Below are 12,393 nucleotides of genomic sequence, written 5' to 3'. Positions count from 1 at the left end.
CAGTTAGAATGGCCATCATTAAAAAATCAGGAAACAACAGGTGCTGGAGAGGATGTGGAGAAATAGGAACACTTTTACACTGTTGGTGGGACTGTAAACTAGTTCAACCATTGTGGAATTCAGTGTGGCGATTCCTCAGGGATCTAGAACTAGAAATACCATTTGACCCAGCCATCCCATTACTGGGTATATACCCAAAGGACTATAAATCATGCTGCTATAAAGACACATGCACACGTATGTTTATTGCGGCACTATTCACAATAGCAAAGAGTTGGAACCAACCCAAATGTCCAACAACGATAAACTGGATTAAGAAAATGTGGCACATATACACCATGGAATACTATGCAGCCATAAAAAATGATGAGTTCGTGTCCTTTGTAGGAACATGGATAAAACTGGAAAACATCATTCTCAGTAAACTATCGCAAGGACAAAAAACCAAACACCGCATGTTCTCACTCATAGGTGGGAATTGAACAATGAGAACTCATGGACACAGGAAGGGGAACATCACGCTCCGGGGACTGTTGTGGGGTGGGCGGAGGGGGGAGGGACAGCATTAGGAGATACACCTAATGCTAAATGACGAGTTAATGGGTGCAGGAAATCAACATGGCACATGGATACATATGTAACAAACCTGCACATTGTGCACTTGTACCCTAAAACCCTAAAGTATAATAAAAAAAAAAAAAATAAAATAAAATAAAATAAAATAAAATAAAAGAAATGTAACGGGGCTCGGGGGAAGGGTGGGTGGCAGGAAGAGTTGCAGAGCATAAGTGGGAGGAGTGGGCAGCACTGAGCGGTTTGGGGGAAGTGTCGGCAGTACCAAGAAGATTTTTTGGGGCGTTTTGTCCCTAACAGAAATATTCTGCCTTTGCTAAGGAATTACTCACCTGGTTTGTAAACTTTACATATGTGATATCTTTGGGTAAGTATTTTAGTTTAAAATACTTCTATCTTAGCCTGTTTCTTTCTCTCTAACCTAAGTCCCTTCTTGCTGTCTCTTTTTTTTTTTTTTTTTAGTTTAGCAAGGGTAATTTTAGAAAATGATTTCAAATTAGAAGTAAAATTCTTAACAATAACTTAACAATAACTTCTTATTTATTTATTTGAGACGGAATCTTGCTCTTGTTGCCCAGGCTGGAGTGCAATGGCGTGATCTTGGCTAACCACAACCTCCGCCTCCCGGGTTCAAGCAATTCCCCTGCCTCAGCCTCCCGAGTAGCTGGGATTACAGGCGTGCACCACCATGCCTGGCTAATTTTGTATTTTTAGTAGAGATGGGGTTTCTCCATGTTGGTCAGGCTGGTCTCGGATTCCCGACCTCACGTTATCCGCCTGCCTCAGCCTCCCAAAATGCTGGGATTACAGGCATGAGCCACCGCACCCAGCAACAATAACTTCTTAAGTTTGGATCCTCTTCCAAACTCATCGTTAAGAAAAACATTTTCAACCAAAAGCCTTAGACTATTGAAGCAAAGTTGTTTCCTAATTTGGAAAACTTGTTCTTGGAATAGAGAAGCCTTTTTCACATTGGAGAACTCACCAACACAAATTGTTTTGTTTTTAAAGGGGAGCACAAGATGCATCTCAAAAACATTATGCTGGCTAAAAGAAGCCAGACACAAAAGAGTATATTTATATGAAATTCTAGAAGAGTCTAAACTAATCTATAGTGACAAGAAGCAGATCAGTGGTGGCCTGTGGCTGGGGTAAGGGAGAGGGCTGACTGCAGAGAGGCTAGAGGGAACTTGATGGGGGAATGAAATGTTCTATATCATGGTCGTGCCAGTGGTTACACAGATGCCTACATTTTCCAAAACTCATCAAAGTGCACATTTAATTCTATATAAATTATACATCAGTAAAATTTAAAAGCAAGAACATAAATGCAACCTGGAGCTAGAATCTGACTAGACAGGAATTTTGAAAGAAATGAAAGTATATATATATATATATATATATATATATGTATATATATATATATATATAAGTATATATATATATATATACACACACACACATAAAGTATATATGTATATATATAAAAAGTATATGTATGTATATATATGAGAATATATATAAAGAGAATATATATATATACTCTGTTTTTCTTTAAAGAGTTTTATTAAAGTATAATTTATGTACCATAAAACTCGCCTGTTTTAAGTGTACAATTCAATAACGTAGTAAATGTATGGAGCTGTGCAACCACCGTCATAATCCAATTTTACAGTGTTTCCATCACCCCAGTAAAATCTCTCATGACCATTGGCTGTCAGTCCCCATTGGGCTAAGCAAGCACTTTTAACAGGCTGAGCTCATGTGCCAGGGAGCCTGTGCAAGACTCCAGCCTCCGTGGGCTTGGCTTTCTTTGGGGCAGCTTCAAGTGCTGTCCCTCAGGGGCCCCACACAGGAAGGCTCTTCATCTGCTTGCAGTCACAGGTGTGATCTCTACTCTGCTCCTTGGGTCCCCAATGCACAGGGCATGAGGAAGACTGTGGCTCTCCTTTGGGGGCATCCTGCTGCTCTCTGCACCAAGCGCTGTCCAGTCACAGGGCAGCAGAGCCTCTCACTCCCTGCTGTCCCGGCTCCAGGCCACCTGCTTCCCTCCTGTGACAAAGTTGCTACTGGACAGGGCTCAAGTGCACAGCCTCTGCTCCTGCCAGCTGCTTGAGAGCAGGCCCAGGAGGAGCCCGTCCTGCCTGTCAGCTGTTGACTGGAGCAGTGACAAGTGCTGGGCTGAATCTCCCTGCAGCAACACGGTAGGTAGAGAACACATGCATGCTCACCGTAGACTTGGAACAAAACTTAGCCCCACTTTAGGCAATAATTGTGTTTAATCTAAAAAGGCTGACACATACCCAGAAACAACTGGTAAAGCTGCAAACTTAATCTTTGGAAGTCAAGGGGAACCGGCTGGCAGGAAGGTGGAGGACAAATGAGTCTCCCCTTCCACACTTCCATTGAATCGTAAAATCAAGGCAAGAGCTCACGACTGACTTTTTATGTACGTCCCTGGGATTCTACTGGTAGAATTCAGAAATGAACAAAATAACCATAATTTACTTATACATAGACTATCACAATCTAAGAGTATGTGTAAGGAGGATGAGCTCCGTTGCATGAGAGGGTTAGCTCTTGCTCTTTTAAGGGAGCTGATAACTGGTTTGCTCAGAGTTCTGAGCTATGGACCAGCTGCGAAGACTGGTCTTTTGAGAGCAGTGTGACAGGCTGAGTGTCCTTGGAGAGCTACTTTTAGTATTAAAAATAGGTTTTAAAAATCTGGAATGTTGGGGCTGTGTTAAGTCAGCCAACAAGCAGCTCATGGGCTCCTGGGCACATTCATGTTGTTTTTCTAGATGGTATAATAGGTCACTGCTATCAAGGCTGGTTATATAATTTTCAAGGGCCAGTGCAAGATAAAAACATGGATCTACATGCTTATAAAGAAGGAAAAAGGCTTGTTTCCTTTCCTTTGCAGTCTCTCTTTTTCTTTCTTGACCTGATAAGGCATTTTTAAAATTTGCTATTTAATATGCTCTTTTGGTCATGGTGGCATGCCCAGGCCCCCAGCAGGAGTGGAGGGCAGTGGCAGCTGCTGGTTGAGGGTGAGGAGTGGGCAACTGAGCACAGAAAGGCTGGGAGGCAGCAGGAGTGGGACCGCATGTGAGCTGAGGCTCCAAGCCCCCCTGGAGCATGTTGCATTGGCTTTCACTAATAGAGCATAGATTCAAAGATCAAATTATTAGGAATTTCAACATGCCAGTTGCAGAGCACCAAACCCCAGGAGAGGCCCCCTGCTTAGCATGTGGTCCTGGGTGGCTGGCTGGTTGCAGGCTTAGGCAGCCAGCCCTGACGGCTATTTCTATTTCAATGGAACCTCCTGCTGGCAGGATTTGTACCCAAATGGGCCAGGAGCCCCTGGGGTGGCCAGCCAGTGCAAGCCTCTGAAAATAAGTTGGCTTGATGCCAGCTCTCCTAGTTGCTCCTTGGAAAACTAACTTAATCTTTATGAATCTAACCCTCCTGTCTATAAAATGGACATGTAAATAGCTGCTTTTCAGAGATCTTGTGAGCAGTATCAGAGATCTTGTGAGCAGCATCAGAGATATTGCTGCAGGCCTGTATGGACTCACCGTCAATAACAATAATACATTTGATCAAATAACTTTTATGTTTTAACCCAAGAAGCCAGCTAGAATTTCAGAAATTTCATAAATAAGAAGAAAACACATATATTTAAATTTATGATTTTATTATTTTTGGGTCTCTGGCATCAAGCCAAATGCCTCACCAATATTTGGATTTAGTGTTTCTCTGCCAGGTCTCCTTCTTCCTTTTCTTTTCTTTCTTTTTTTTTTTTTTGAGACAGAGTCTTGTTCTCTCGCCCAGGCTTGAGTTGCAGTGGCGCGATATTGGCTCACTGCAACCTCCACCCCCTAGGTTCAAGTGATTCTCCTGTCTCAGCCTCCTGAGTAGCTGGGACTACAGGCATGCACCACCACACCTGGCTAATTTTTGTATTTTTAGTAGAGACAAGCTGCTCTCAAACTCCTGACCTCAGGTGTTCCACCAGCCTTGGCCTCCCAAAGTGCTGGGATTCCAGGTGTGAGCCACCGCACCCTGCCTCCTTCTTTCTTTTCTACATAACTTTCCTCCTCCTCATGGTGCACGCCTCTCCCCAGCTGCCGGGTGGCTTATCCAGTGTTGTTCTGTCTGGACTGTGGTCCCCAAGCAGTGGCCTATGGCTCCAGCTCTCCTGATTCCCCTACCTAAATTGAAATATACCTGTCAAAGTCCCCTTAGCTTAAGACTTCGCAGGGCCTTCAGAGAGATGAGGTGATGGTGTAATCTATGTTAATCTATCTTTATTATAGCCCCTGATGACAATGTTATCGTAGGTAACTAGTCAGACTAGGGCAAGAGAGGCCCTCACCGCCCACCCAACCAGGAATGTGAGGCGACCATCAGGTGATGGTCAGGTGGTTTTTAACTGTCTTCTCTAAAATAGCAATTGGTCACAGCCAGTGCCAGGGAAAGGCCGTCTCCCAATAGATAGAAATAACCGGCACTGGTGATCAGCAGCTTCCGGATAGGATCGCAGGAATTGGGTGAGTGGGCTCAAGCATTCATACTAAGAGGCAAAATGGTGGAATTTAACTGGTATATGGCCTATGGAAACACTCAACTGGTAAGGAAAGAGTGCCTCAAGTGAGCACGGGTACAACTCCAGTAAACACACTGCGCATGCTCCCCTCCCACGTGCTGGCAGGCAGGTCACTGTACATATGGACAGCCCCCCACCAAAGGAAGAATCGGGGAGAGCTGATGCAAGACCCTGGAAGCAGGTCAACATATAGAACCTCAAGTCAAAGTTCAAACCATGCACTTGATCTCTCAAGGCGCCCACGTGGCCCTCTTCCAAGTGTACTTTACTTCCTTTTATTCCTGCCCTAAAACTTTTTAATACACTTCCACTTCTGCTCCAAAACTTGCCTCAGTCCTCTCTCTGCCTTACGCCCCCTCAGTCAAATTATTTCTTCTGAGGAGGCAAGAATCAAGGTTGCCTCAGGCCTGTACCGACTCAATGCTGATAACAATAATATATTCGAGCAAATAACTTATGTTTTAACCCAAGAAGTAATTTGGCTAGAATTTCAGAACCCCTAGGGCCAGCAGGGGAGGTTTATGTGAATAGCTGAGACCACCACCTATATGAAGGTGTTGTGAATAAAGCCAGCCTACTTTGGAGGTAGAAGAAACTTCACCCCAGAGAGCAGCTGTAACGTGAGGATCAGCTGAGTCCCTGGAGAGCTTCCCAGCCAGATATATAATTTCCAGGTCCAGGAACTAAATTGGGCACTCGGACATGCTTGTTTGGTTGGCATTGCTCGGTTTTTAAAAATCTGAATGTGAATGCCTTCAAGTGGCGCCAGCCGTCTCTGGTTCACTGGAGGCCCTACCTCCCCTATTGTCTGAATGCCTCCCTTTTGGCTGGGTCATTAGTCCATGCTCCCATATTAGAGGTGCAAAGTTGGTCTGGTTCACTGAAAGGTCAAGGCCAGAGGGCCTGGCTCCAGCTGGGCTCTGCCTTTGCCCCTCGGATCCTTTGCCGTTTTTCTGGCATGCCTGTTCAGATGTGCCTTGACTCCCAGCAGCCAGCACCTAGAGTTGACCTGGCTTGGTGTGCTGGTTTACTAGGGCTGCTGCAGCAAAGTTCCACAAACTGGGTGGCTTGAAGCAGCAGACATTTATTCTGCCACAGTGAAGGCAGCTGGAGCCTGCAGTCAAGGTGTTGGCAGGGTTTGTTCCTTCTGGAGGCTGGGAGGGGGATCTGTCCCATGCCTCTCTCTGAGCTTCTGGTGGCTGCCAGCGATTTCCGGTGTTCCTTGGCTTGTGCCTGCTGCACTGCAACCTCTGGCTCTGTCTTCAAATGGCATTGTTCCGTGTGTGTGTATGTGTGTCTGTCTGTCTGTATTCTCTCCTTATGAGGACACCAGTCAGTGGATTAGGGCCTGCCCTACTCTAGTATGACCTCATCTTAACTGTTTACATCTGCAAAGACACTTTTTCCAAACAAAGCCACATTCTGGGGTTCTGATGAACATGAACAAGAACTGACATTATTCAGTCCAGGAACCCTGAGCTCAGGAAGAATCCAGAATGCCTAGGAATTTACACCCCTCCAACTCCTTTTGGGGAAAGAAGCTATAAGTACTCTACCCCATTGTCTAGGACTGGCTACATAATTTACTGGGCCCAGTGGAAAATAAAAACATAGAGCCTCTTGCTATTAATAGAAAATTATTGAGAATTTCAAGATGGTGAGAGCAGAAGGTTAAACTAAGCATGGGCCCTTCTGAGCACAGGGTCCTGTATAATTGCATACTCCCATGAAGACCCCCACCCTTGCCTCTGATCAGAACGACTCAGAGAGGACACTTGTACTATCCCTCCTGCTCTGCGCAGGATCAGGCCAACATCACCCGCTGTGGATCATGCCCCCTTGTTTGGCCTCCCTCACTTCTTAGTCCCACCTCCTCGTTCCCCTACTGGTTATTCAGTTCTTCATAAATCCCTTTCACCCAGATTCCATCTCAGGTCTACTTTTGGGGAACTGAATGTCAGGCAAGGGCAGCTCCGCTCTAACTGGATAATTATTAAAAAAAAAAAAATGTGGCTCAGCAGTGTGGCCTTAATGTGGGGGAAGGCAACGTGCTCCATTCCTTTTCTCCATCTAAAGATACCTTCCAAAATAAGTCTTAAAGATGCACTAAGGGGCCAGGCGTGGTGGCTCATGCCTGTAATCCCAGCACTTTGGGAGGCTGAGGCAGGCAGATCACGAGATCAGGAGTTCGAGACCAGTCTGGCCAACATAGTGAAACCCTATCTCTAGTAAATATAGAAAAAATTAGCTGGGTGTGGTGGTGTGCACGTGTAATCCCAGCTACTCAGGAGGCTGAGTCAGGAGAATCATGTGAACTTGGGAGGTGGAGGTCGCAGTGAGCCGAGATCGTGCCATTGCACTCCAGCCTGGGCGACAGTGTGAGACTCTGTCTCAAAAAAAAAAAAAATACTAAGGGACTTCTGCCAAGAGACAGTAGGTGGACTTTGCGTATGCTTCCTGTGAAGCACAACTAAAAACCTTGGACATATGCAAAACAAACATAAGAAGACGCTGAAAGGTGGAGAGGAGAAGAAAGACTGGCTAGGGACTTCAGGACTGAAGGAATAACATGATGATGAGTTCCCTGGATTTCTCCCCCTCATATATACCAAAGTTAGAACAGAAGCAACTGGAAAACTAGAAGTGCCAACGGCACAGACAAAACAAAACATAACAAAAGCCTCAACAACGCTTGATCTTCCTAGCCAAAGAGCCAGGAGAGGGACAGCCTAGCAAGACAGGAAACTGTTAGACAATAATTGCTCTATGCCAGATAAATGCTACAGAAAAGACTGTGGTCCCCCTCCCACTTATGCAAGCAAAGGATGACTGGAGAGCCAAGAGTTCTACCCTCACCAGGCTGTGAAGGGGTGTCCCAGTCTCCCTACTCAAGTGGTGTCAGAGAAGGTCTAGTGGAAATTCAGGATGTTCACCATCACCTTGAGATGACAAGGCCACCCCCAATGGTGTCACTGGAGACCGTGTCCGGAGAGTATGGACAAACTCCTATTCTTTCCAGTTAAGAAGGTACAGCCCAGTGGGGGAGCCAGAGCTTCCACTGTACCCAGTAGTAATGAGGACCCCTCACTCCCCTAGTGTCAAAGGAGGCCACCTGGGGGACCTGGGCTTTGATCCTCACTAGGCAGGAATGAGATGGCAACAACCTCACTTCTTCTGCCAGAGTGGCATCAAAAGAAGGAAGCTAAAAAGAATGTTTAAATAAGATCCAAAGTCTCATAGTATAACAACCAAAATACCTAGGATTCAATTTAAAAAACTCATCAAGAACCAGAAAGATCTCGGAATGAAACAAATCAATACATTTCAACGCTTAAGATGACAAAGATGTTAAAGTTATCTGACAAAGATTTTAAAGCAGCCATAAAAAATGGTTCGATGAGCAATTATAAACCTGCTTGAAGCAAATGAAACAACAGAAAGTCTCAGCAAAGAAATAGAAGCCATAAAGAAACAAATGGAAATTTTAGAACTGAAAAGTACAACAACCAAAAAAGCAATAGAAAGGCTCAAAAGCAAGTGGAAGAGACAGAGGAAAGAATGAGTGAAAATGAAGATAGCACAATAGAAACTACCCAATGTGAAAGGAAAATAAATCTCAGGACCCACAAATCACTAAGCCAAAGGGAAAATTCAAGCTGGAAACTGCATCAGGCAAACCTGTCTCTTATTTTATTCCTAAATAAGATAGCTACAAGGATAAAGAAGCTACATCCTTCCCTTACCATTTGCCCACATGGGAATTCCTTGTGGGCCTCAAGATCTTTATCCTAAAACAGTTCTGTTGAATTTCACCCTGGCGATGTAAATTGACAGCTTATCTTCACAGGTGCCAGAAGAAGGACAAACAGAACTCAAAGTCATCCCTCTGCTCACCTGAGTCAAATGGATATCTAATGGCTTCCTCTGCCCTACTGTTTATGCGAAAATGCAGATTCACTGAGCCAGATGAAGGCATGACTCTTCCTCTATCTTCACCCCCTCCCCACCCACATATAAACTGTGTATTCAATGAAAGGCTGATCAGAGACCCAAAAGAATGCAACTGTTTATCTCTCATCTACCTATGACCTGGAAGGCCCCACTTTGAGCAGTCTCGCCTTTCTGCACCAAACCAAAGTACATCTTACACATATTGATTGATGTCTCCTGTCTCCCTAAAATGTATAAAAGCAAGCTGCACTCTGACTACCTTGGGCACATGTCATCAGGACCTCCTGAAGCTGTGTAATGCAGGGCTCCTTAACCTTAGCAAAATAAACTAGATTGATTGAGATCTGTCTCGGATAGTTTTGAGTTCACACCCAAGGTGAACAACAGAGTAAAAATAGACTAAAAATAAATAAATACATAAACAGAACCTCTGGAACCTATGGGACTATAACAAAAGATCTAATATTTATCTCACCAGAGTTCCAGAAGCAGAAGAGAAAGAGGGCAGAGCTAAAAAAGTACTGCGAGAAATAATGTCTGGAAAACTTCCTAAATTTGGTAAGAGATGTAAACTCACAGATTGAAGAAGCTGAGCAAACTCTAAATAGAATTAACATAAAGAAATCCACACTGAAACACATTATAGTCAAATGTCTGAAAACTAAAGTAAAAGAATATAAATCTTTACAGCAGCCAAAAAACAACAATACATTTGTTGTAATTTAATTACAATAAATTTCTCATCCAAAACCATAGAGGCCAGAAGGAAGTGGCGCAATATTTTCAAGTAAATAACTATCGACCCAGAATTCTATATCTAGTAAAAATAGCTTCCAATAAATGAAGAAGAAATCAAGACATCCTCACATGAAGAAAAACTAAAGAATTTTTTACCAGCAGATCTACCCTAAAATAATGAATAAAGGAAGCTCTCTAAACAGAAATAAAATAATAAAAGAAGGAACTCTGGAAAAGCAAGAAGCAAGAAAACACATTAAGCAAAAATGCAATGTACTCACTTTTTGATTTTCCTAAATGACATTTGATTGATGGTGGAAGCAAAAATTGTAATGTTTCCACTTTTTGAAAGCAAAAAGTGTAGCCACTATTGTGGTTTTAAATGTATGCAGGGGAAATATTTAAGACAATTTTATCATTATTATCTACAATTATATCATTATTGTCTTAAATATTTAACATATTACATAAAAAAGCTATTCAAAGATATACACTGTCACATGCATCTGTGTGAAGAGACCACCAAACAGGCTTTGTGTGAGCAATAGAGCTTTTTAACCACCTGGGTGCAGGCAGGCTGAGTCTGAAAAGAGAGTCAGCAAAGGGTGGTGGAATTATCATTAGTTCTTATAGGTTTGGGATAGGCAGTGGAGTTAGGAGCAATTTTTTGTGGGCAGGGGGTAGATCTTACAAAGTACATTCTCAAGGGTGGGGAGAATATTACAAAGTACCTTCTTAAGGGCAGGGGAGAATATTACAAAGTACCTTCTTAAGGGTGGGGAGAGTGTATTGTACAAAGCACATTCACAAGGGTGGGGGAATGTCACAAAGTTCATTGATCAGTTAGGGTGGGGCAGGAACAAATCACAATGGTGAAATGTCATTAGTTAAGACAGGACCTAGCTATTTTCACTTCTTTTGTGGATCTTCAGTTGTTTCAGGCCATCTGGATGTATAAGTGCAGGTCACAGGGAATATGATGGTTTAGCTAGTGCTCAGAGGCCTGACAGTAGGTGGATCTCCTCATGGAGTGAGTGCAAGGACAGGGGACAAGTTCCCGAAGGAGTCCCCCTGTCCTGGATCTTTGGCACCTAAATGTCACGTGTGTCCATGTGAAGAGACCACCAACAGGCTTTGTGTGAGCAATAAAGCTTTCTAATCACCTGGGTGCAGGTGGGCTGAGTCTGAAAAAAGAGTCAGCAAAGGGAACTAAGGGTGAGGCAGTTTTATAGGATTTGTGTGGGTAGTGGAAAATTACAGTCAAAGGGGGTTGTTCTCTTGAGGGCAGGGGAGGGGGTCACAAGGTGCTGGGTGGGGAGCTCCTGAGCCAGGAGAAGGAATTTCACAAGGTAATGTCATAAGTCAGGAATTGGCCATTTTCACTTCTTTTGTGATTCTTCAGTTGCTTCAGGCCATCTGGATATATACAGGCCAGCTTGGGCTCAGAGGCCTGACATACACTTTTAAAAGGCATAGATAGATCAAAATGGAATTCTAAAAAATGTTCAAGCAACCCAAAGGAAGTAAGGAAAAAAGAAAACAGAGAAATAAAAAGCAGAGAGAAAAATAAAAAGCAAAAAATAAATAGCTGCCATAGCCCTGAGATCTACCATGTTAAACACTAATCAAAAGAAACCTGGATGGATTAGTTTGCTAGGGCCACTATAATAAAATACCATAAGCTAGGGCAAGGTGGCTTAAACAACAGGAATTTACAGTTTTCTTAGAGTTGTGGGGGCCTTGCTCAAAGATTCAGGCTTTAGGAGGGCCACCTCTCCGAAGGCATTAGGAAGGGCTCTGTTCCAGGACTCTCTCCTACCTTCTGGTAGGGCCTTGGCTGGTGGCAGGATAACTCCAGTCTTCCCATGGCATTCTCCCTGTGTACATGTCTGTCTCCAAATTTCCCTTTTGTATAAGGACATCACATCATATTGAATTAGGGACTCTATTCCAGGGCTGTCTTAACTTAATTAATTATATCTGCAACAACACTATTTCCCAATAAGGTAAAATTCGGAGATACTGGGGTTAGGACTTCAATATCATTTGAGGATATCAGAGGCGTGTGAGCCAGAGCAACTCTGTCTGAAATAGGAGCTGGGTAAAATGAGGCTGAAACCTACTGGGCTGCATTCCCAGATGGTTATGGCATTCCAAGTCACAGGATGAGATAGGAGGTCAGCACAAAATACACATCACAAAGACCTTGCTGATAAAACAGGCTGCAGCGAAGAAGCCAGCCAAATCCCACCAAAACCAAGATGGTGACGAGAGTGACCTCTGGTCGTCCTCATTGCTGCACTCCCACCAGCACCATGACAGTTTACAGATGCCATGGCAACATCAGGAAGTTACCCTATATGGTCTAACACAGGGAGGCATGAATAATCCACCCTTTGTCTAGCATATCATCAAGAAATAACCAAAAAAAATGGGTAACCAGCAGCCCTCGGGGCTGCTCTGTCTATGGAGTAGCCATTCTTTTATTCCTTTACTTTCTTAATAAACTTGCTTTCACTTTA

The 12,393-nt window shown here is 43.7% G+C and overlaps 1 protein-coding gene across 1 annotated transcript in view; it reads left to right on the top strand.

Annotated features, from left to right (window-relative positions):
* LOC134732334 (uncharacterized) overlaps nucleotides 1–12,393 on the top strand; it is a 57,835-nt gene that overhangs the window by 36,040 nt on the left and 9,402 nt on the right. The gene's annotated exons all lie outside the window — the stretch shown is intronic.

Source organism: Symphalangus syndactylus, chromosome 14 (genome assembly GCF_028878055.3).
Source record: "Symphalangus syndactylus isolate Jambi chromosome 14, NHGRI_mSymSyn1-v2.1_pri, whole genome shotgun sequence".
NCBI lineage: Eukaryota > Metazoa > Chordata > Mammalia > Primates > Hylobatidae > Symphalangus > Symphalangus syndactylus.
The sequence above is the reverse complement of the archived record's forward strand: the minus strand, read 5'-3'. Positions and strand labels throughout refer to the sequence as shown.